The sequence below is a fragment of the Lytechinus variegatus genome, chromosome 15, assembly GCF_018143015.1.
Source record: "Lytechinus variegatus isolate NC3 chromosome 15, Lvar_3.0, whole genome shotgun sequence".
In the NCBI taxonomy this organism is placed as follows: Eukaryota; Metazoa; Echinodermata; class Echinoidea; order Temnopleuroida; family Toxopneustidae; genus Lytechinus; species Lytechinus variegatus.
The window spans coordinates 9,332,829-9,341,391 of NC_054754.1; the positions used below are offsets into that span (position 1 = coordinate 9,332,829).

At 39.5% G+C, this 8,563-nt stretch overlaps 1 long non-coding RNA gene across 2 annotated transcripts; it reads left to right on the plus strand.

Annotated features, from left to right (window-relative positions):
• The first annotated feature begins 770 nt into the window (after nucleotides 1–770).
• LOC121428744 lies at nucleotides 771–7,386 on the plus strand. 2 transcript variants are annotated; one of them, XR_005971829.1, is made up of 3 exons: nucleotides 771–2,697; nucleotides 3,384–4,806; nucleotides 7,302–7,386. It is a non-coding gene; the product is annotated as an uncharacterized LOC121428744 (long non-coding RNA). The 2 variants fall into 2 exon arrangements; XR_005971828.1 differs by having other exon boundaries at nucleotides 3,384–6,383; nucleotides 7,302–7,380.
• The last annotated feature ends 1,177 nt before the right edge of the window (nucleotides 7,387–8,563 follow it).

The following is an 8,563-nucleotide window of genomic DNA, read 5'->3' on the forward strand; positions in this document are numbered from 1 at the left end:
TATAATGGACATCGACACTTGGTTGAAGTCAAACTCGTTACTTTTGAACCATAGTAAATGTGAGTTTTTAGTTTTTGGCTCAAAGTTTCAACTTAACAAATTCAACATTGATTCCATTTCTATCTCAGGCAATGACATCCCCTTGTCAAAATCATGTCGCAATCTTGGAGTTATTTTTTGATGCTCATATGTCCATGTCCAACCAAATTACAAACATTTGGAGATCAGTTCGTTATCAATTGCACAATATTGGCTTCATAAGAAAATATCTCATTCGCTCAGCAACAGAGAAACTGGTACATTCACTCATTTCTTCACGATTTGATTTTGGTAATAGCCTCCTTTACAACTTACCAGATTCTCAACTTGGAAAATTGCAAAGGTTGCAAAATGCAGCTGCGCGTATTGTAACTCTATCTAGCAAGCGAAGCCACATAACCCCTATACTGAAAACTCTTCACTGGTTGCCCCTGAAGGAATGCATACCTTGTCTTTAAAATCCTTCTTTTGATTTTTCATATAGTCAATGGAACTTCCCCCAGTTACAATAGGTCTTTGATGCATCATTACCAACCCTCAAGAAATTTCTGATCCTCCTCATCTAATCTCTTACAAATTCCAGTTGCTAAGAAATCATGAGGAACGGGCCTTTGCTCATGCAGGACCTAGCCTGTGGAATTCTCTCCCACACAGTTCGAAAACCCAGACTTCAGTGACCACCTTCAAGGGCAACCTGAAAACATACCTGTATAAAAGTGTTTTTTGATAGACATTGACATATTGTTCAGACATGTATTACATGCATATGTAAATAGTTTTTGTTGTTCTGCTCTGAAGCGCCTTGAGCCTCTAATAAGGATGGAAAGTGCGCAATATAAATCTTATGTACTATTATTATTAACATGACCATCACTATACTTCTTATGATATTTATGAGGATGAAGGCAGACCATCTGTAATGATAGGCATGTGCAGAAGGATGATACTGCTGACACAATTTTAGAGACCTTAAAGACAATTATACACGATGTTGTCGGGGAACAAGTAGATCAAGCCTAAAATCAAGCAGTGAATACCGTTTTGGCAAACATAAGGAACATAATGAGCGATAGGCATACCATTCAGAAGAAATTCTTTCTTAAATTGAAGGGTATTTCGGCCGTACCCCTTGCTCCTTTTAAATGCAATAGGTTTTCAAAAATTTTTCGCAACGCTGCCAGTGTTGCTTACCTGCTACCAGAAATACAAGCACTTTTTGACATCCATGAAGATGAGAATCTCCTGCTGAAGGCTGTCATTGCCAATTTAGGCATCAGCCAGTTTGCTGCTGGGCCTCATTGACAAGTTTATCACCGGTCCGTTATGGCACGCGATAAATCAGAAGGGAGTGTAGTAGCGACTGCCTTGGGGGCTGGGGTTCGGATATTCTCGGAGGATTTCGTAAGGAGTCGGTGGGGTTTCTCGACCTGTGACCCAGGGTCACAGGTAGTATGCTCTTCATGACTCACACGTGTTTGGACCGTTGAACTGAAAGCATCGCTTTTGCCGAAACTCCTGAAAGAGCTGTTTCTTGTTTGGATACCAAGCTGGGCAGACCTAAGTACAGGTAAGTGGGTTCTTTATTTGAACTTAGGACCCGCGCGGCTTCAGGAGGTTCATGTAGAAGACAAGTTATTCATGAGAGTTTTTCTAGGTGGTCAGAGGATAGGAACCAACTCGTGAGGGGGGATGATGTCCTATTTCATGACATTGACATCAAGAAAGATCAAATTTATCATTCACTAGTGCAAGTTAATCCAGATTTGGATGCAATGACAAAGCAGGCTCTAGAATTTGTTTTCCTGATATTCTTCCAAGTCACCTAAAAGATGTTGGCCGACCATTTGCCTTCCGGCTCTCATACAGTAATAGATGGAAAAAAGAAAAGGAAAACAGCTAGTATGCCAAGGACCAATGCAAGTTTAGAAAGAAATTTCAGTACGCAAGAGAGGTTGATGCACTTAAAGCCAGCCACGAGTACAATGGCGTATGAAGGGATAGTTATGAATGTAAAGAATAGGACAAGTGAAGGGAGGAATACATGGAATATGCCCAGAAGAGCATCAAGGCTCAAAGGGAGGAATACGCACAAAGGGTAGAGACCCTATGGGATAATAGGGAAGGCACACAAAAAAATCAGAAGCAAATTGCCAAATAAGGTGAGGACTGAAAAGTTGTTTGCTCGTGTTAGCAGCAAGTGCAGCAGGATATGGCTCTCAGAAACTAAAGTCAATTCTCGATTAGAGGGGGCCAATGACAAGCATGCCATTGAAATGCTTTACTCTCAGTCACAGGCTAGATGACATGTTTTTGGGAAGAATATTGACAGTAATTTAGATATCACTGTCAAAGGTAGAAAGAAGAGCTTGTTAGAACTAAAACAGTCCCTAATTAGTGTAATCAAAGCAGCCAATGACAGGGACTGTAATGTTGAAGAAGAAGAAATCAATTATGATTAGGCCGTAGCACCCACCGACAAGGTAGATGTGTTCAGGCAAAAGACGTGCAAAAAGATGGCAAAAGAAAAACTAGGACCTCATGAGGCAAGGCCGTGAACTACGATAGCTTAGTGGGAATAATAGTTGACCATCTATCAATAGACGAAGATGGTGACGTGTAAGGGTGGTACCGTGCCATAGTTGTTCGAAAATATCAGAGGTCTTAGCTATGATAGTGACCCAATGTCGATCTAAACTTATCCAAATAGAGACATAGAAGGTTTGGAAAAAGGGGACCTCGAGGTTGTAGAATTGAATGTTGATGATATAGTAGGGATGTATTTAATTCATCAGTTTGTGGTCGGGGATGAAAAGATATGGTATGTACAGAGGGTTCATATCCTCTGTAAATGGCCGCAATGAACGCCTCGTAGAGTATAAATCTTTAGAAGATGAAAACGACGATGACAGCGATACAACAGATAATACATGGGTAGGACTAATTTTAGAAGATTATCTTAATAACAACCTGAGGTTTGTTAGACCTAAAATACCAAATATTCTTGTAATGCTTCAGATCAAATTTATCATTTACATGGAATATGACCAGAAGAGCGTCAAGGCTCAAAGGGATGAATATGCGTGAAGGGTAGAGACCCCTTGGGATAATAAGGAATCCAAACGAAAAAATCAGAAGCAAATTGCCAAATAAGGTGAGGACTGAAAAGTTGTATGCTAGTGTTAGCAGAAAGTGCGTCAGGATATGGCTCTCAGAAACTGAAGTCAATTCTCGATTAGAGGGGGTCAATGAAAAGCTTGCCATCAAAATGCTTCACTCTCAGTTACAGGCTAGATTACTTTTTTGGGGGAAGAACATTGACAGTAATTTGTTCGAAAATATCAGAGGTCTTAGCTATGATAGTGACCCAATGTCGATCTAAACTTATCCAAATAGAGACATAGAAGGTTTGGAAAAAGGGGACCTCGAGGTTGTAGAATTGAATGTTGATGATATAGTAGGGATGTATTTAATTCATCAGTTTGTGGTCGGGGATGAAAAGATATGGTATGTACAGAGGTAGATGAGTTCAGGCAAAAGACGTGCAAAAAGATGGCAAAAGAAAAGACTAGGACCTCATGAGGCAAGGCCGTGAACTACGATAGCTTAGTGGGAATAATAGTTGACCATCTATCAATAGACGAAGATGGTGACGCGTAAGGGTGGTACCGTGCCATAGTCGTTCAAAAATATCCAAGAGGTCTTAGCTATGAAAGTGACCCAATGTCGATCTAAACTTATCCAAAGAGAGACATAGAAGGTTTGGAAAAAGGGGACCTCGAGGTTGTAGAATTGAATGTTGATGATATAGTAGGGATGTATTTAATTCATCAGTTTGTGGTCGGGGATGAAACGATATGGTATGTACAGAGGGTTCATATCCTCTGTAACCGGCCCCCATGAATGCCTCGTCGAGTATAAATCTTTAGAAGATGAAAATGTCGACAGCGATACAATAGATAATACATGGGTAGGACCAATTTTAGAAGATTGTCTTAATAATGACCTGAGGTTTGTTAGACCTAAAATACCAAATATTCTTGTAATGCTCCAGATCAAATTTATCATTTACATGGAATATGCCCAGAAGAGCGTCAAGGCTCAAAGGGATGAATATGCGTGAAGGGTAGAGACCCCTTGGGATAATAAGAAATCCAAAAGAAAAAATCAGAAGCAAATTGCCAAATAAGGTAAGGACTGAAAAGTTGTATGCTAGTGTTAGCAGAAAGTGCGTCAGGATATGGCTATCAGAAACTGAAGTCAATTCTCGATTAGACGGGGTCAATGAAAAGCTTGCCATCAAAATGCTTCACTCTCAGTTACAGGCTAGATTTCTTTTTTGGGAGAAGAACATTGACAGTAATTTAAATATCACTGTCAAAGGTAGAAAGAAGAGCTTGTTAGAACTAAAACAGTCCATAATTAGTGTAATCAAAGCAGCCAATGACAGGGTTTGTAATGTTGAAGAAGAAATTAATTATGATTAGGCCGTAGCACCCACCCGACAAGGTAGTTGAGTTCAGGCAAAAGATGCACAAAAAGATGGCAAAAGAAAAGACTAGGACCTCATGAGGCAAGGCCGTGAACTACGATAGCTTAGTAGGAATAATAGTTGACCATCTATCAATAGACGAAGATGGTGACGCGTAAGGGTGGTACCGTGCCATAGTCGTTCGAAAATATCAAAGAGGTCTTAGCTATGATAGTGACCCAATGTCGATCTAAACTTATCCAAAGAGAGACATAGGTTTGGAAAAAGGGGACCTCAAGGTTGTAGAATTGAATGTTGATGATAGTAGGGATGCATTTCATTCATCACTTTGTGGTCGGGGATGAAAAGATATGGTATGTACAGAGGGTTCATATCCTCCGTAAACGGCCCCAATGAACGCCTCGTAGAGTGAATCTTTAGAAGATGAAAACGACGATGACAGTGATACAACAATTACATGGGTAGGACCAATTTTAGAAGATTATCTTAATAACGACCTGAGGTATGTTAGACCTACAATACCAAATATTCTTGTAATGCTCCATTCAGAACTCTTAACCCTCCATATATTTATGCTGGAGGTTGGTGCAGAGCTTTGAATCAAGCGAGCCGATGTAAACTATTGTCTTGTTATATCTGACAACCAAAACAATGAATTAATGGTGGGTCGAGGCAAAAGACAGCCAATTCATTTGTTATTTATCAATTTTTCATTTACCTTTACCGGAGACTGATTTCTTGCCCAGCCCTACGCGGCGAAAAGAGAGCTTGGGCTAGAGCTTTTCGGTGGCAGTTTCTGAAGAGCGCTCAACCAAGATTTTTTGTTTCTCTCACTCTGTCTCTATCTCTTTACAAAGCCACTCCATTCTTTGCAACTCTATCTCACTCTACTCATTTTAACCACTCTACATGCCTTACGTTTTGTGAAATAACAGAAACTGTTATTGGTCGCGATATTTTTGTGTTGTGCTTTACATTGTAACTTTTGTTAAATTTGGAATGAAAAAGAATAAATGCAATCAATCAATCAAACTGTAGAATGCATTGACGTAATGAGCCAAATGAGGGATGCGTGTTATGCATATACTTATGATAAAAATAAACATAGGCGGATCCAGGGGGGCCCTGAGGGGAACGCCCTTCTCCCCATTGGCTGAGAAAAAAAAAACAGAAGGGGAAAGAAAGAAAAGGAGCGAGCCGAGCGAGCAAAAATTTTGAATTTTTATTACAAAATCAGAGTGTGTGAGACATTTTTTCTAAGTACTAGAAAATAATATTTTACCCTTTGCTCTTCCCTTTTCACTTCTTTTTCTTGGTTGTGATTTTTTTTTTTTGGGGGGGGGGGGCGAGAAACCAAAGCCCCTATCTATTACGTCACGGGTAAAATATTAAAGTTAATTACTTTACCGCAGATTTCGATTAATTTTTCAGTGTTATGCTTCTTTACGTTGGGCCGTGGATTTTCTTCTTTTACAGCTTGTTAGAACTAAAACAGTCCCTAATTAGTGTAATCAAAGCAGCCAATGACAGGGCCTGTAATGTTGAAGAAGAAGAAATCAATTATGATTAGGCCGTAGCACCCACCGACAAGGTAGATGAGTTCAGGCAAATGACGCGCAAAAAGATGGCAAAAGAAAAGACTAGGACCTCATGAGGCAAGGCCGTGAACTACGATAGCTTAGTGGGAATAATAGTTGACCATCTATCAATAGACGAAGATGGTGACGCGTAAGGGTGGTACTGTGCCATAGTCGTTTGAAAATATCAAAGAGGTCTTAGGTATGATAGTGACCCAATGTTGATCTAAACTTATCCAAAGAGAGACATAGAAGATTTGGAAAAAGGGGACCTCAAGGTTGTAGAATTGAATGTTGATGATATAGTAGGGATGCATTTCATTCATCAGTTTGTGGTCGGGGATGAAAAGATATGGTACAGAGGGTTGATATCCTCTGTAACCGGCCCCCATGAATGCCTCGTCGAGTGTAAATCTTTAGAAGATGAAAACGACGACCGCGATACAATAGATAATACATGGGTAGGACCAATTTTAGAAGATTATCTTAATAATGACCTGAGGTTTGTTAGACCTAAAATACCAAATATTCTTGTAATGCTCCAGATCAAATTTATCATTTACATGGAATATGCCCAGAAGAGCGTCAAGGCTCAAAGGGATGAATATGCGTGAAGGGTAGAGACCCTTTGGGATAATAAGGAATCCAAACGAAAAAATCAGAAGCAAATTGCCAAATAAGGTGAGGACTGAAAAGTTGTATGCTCGTGTTAGCAGAAAGTTCGGCAGGATATGGCTCTCAGAAACTGAAGTCAATTCTTGATTAGAGGGGGTCAATGAAAAGCTTGCCATCAAAATGCTTCACTCTCAGTTACAGGCTAGATTACTTTTTGGGGGGAAGAACATTGATAGTAATTTAAATATAACTGTCAAAGGTAGAAAGAAGAGCTTGTTAGAACTAAAACAGTCCATAATTAGTGTAATCAAAGCAGCCAATGACAGGGTTTGTAATGTTGAAGAAGAAGAAATCAATTATGATTAGGCTGTAGCATCCACCGACAAGGAAGATGTGTTCAGGCAAAAGACGCGCGAAAAGATGGCAAAAGAAAAGCTTAGTGGGAATAATAGTTGACCATCTTACAATAAATGAAGATGGTGACGCGTAAGGGTGGTACCGTGCCATTGTCGTTTGAAAATATCAAAGAGGTCTTAGCTATGATAGTGACCCAATGTCGATCTAAACTTATCCAAAGAGAGGTTGTAGAATTGAATGTTGATGATATAGTAGGGATGCATTTAATTCATCAGTTTGTGGTCGGGGATGAAAAGATATGGTACAGATTGTTCATATCCTCTGTAACCGGCCCCAACGCCTTGTAGAGTATGAATCTTTAGAAGATGAAAACGACGACAGCGATACAACAGATAATACATGGGTAGGACCAATTTTAGATTATCTTAATGACCTGAGGTTTGTTAGACCTAAAATACCAAATATTCTTGTAATGCTCGATTCAGAACTCTCCATTAACCGTCCATATATTCATGGTTGAGGTTGGTGTGGAGCTTTGAATCAAGCGAGCCGATGGAATTAAATTTACCAAATTTAACGATGTTATATCTGACAACCAAAACAATGAATTAATAGTGGGTGATGTTTTGTGAAATAACAGAAACTGTAGAATGCATTGACGTAATGAGCCAAATGAGGGATGCGTGTTATGCATTCACTTATAAAAATAAACATAGGCGGATCCAGGGGTGCCCTGAGGGGCCCACCCTTCTCCATATTGGTGGAGATAAAAAAGACAAAAGGGGAAAGAAAGAAAAGTTGCGAGGGAGCAAAAATTTGGACTTTTTATTACAAAATCAGACTGTGTGAGACATTTTTCGTAGTACTAGAAAATAATATTTTACCCTTTGCTCTTCCCTTTTCACTTCTTTTTCTTGGTCGTGATTTTAATTTTTTTTTTTTTTTGGGTGGGGGACAAGAACCCCAAGCCCCCATCTATTACCTCACAGATAAAACATTAAAGTTAATTACTTTACTGCAGATTTCAATTAATTTTTCAATGTTATGCTTCTTTACGTTGGGCCGTGGATTTTCTTCTTTTACAAGTAACTCAGTGCCCTTTGGTCCATTGTATGAAACCTGTATTACTTTCATTTTAATTCATCAAGACATCATGCGGCTCTCGCCCTTTCAACAAACTTTAATACAATGCTTGTAATGAGAGCGCTTTGCTTTCTGTATGACTTGAATCATTTTGATTTTTTATTAATAGTCAGTATCATATTTACTTCAAAGACAACCGTGAAGCTGGAGAGGCCCAGTGGCAGAATTCTAGAAGACTACTGGAAATGAACTAAAAGAGCCTCATGCAATGATCCTTAACAGGATGGCCTGATACCAGAAACATATCAGAAACTCCACATGGCATCAGAGAGTACCGGAGCATAAGAGATGAGCTGGCAGTCATTGATGGTGTAATCTAATACAGGCATGAGGATTGTAGTTC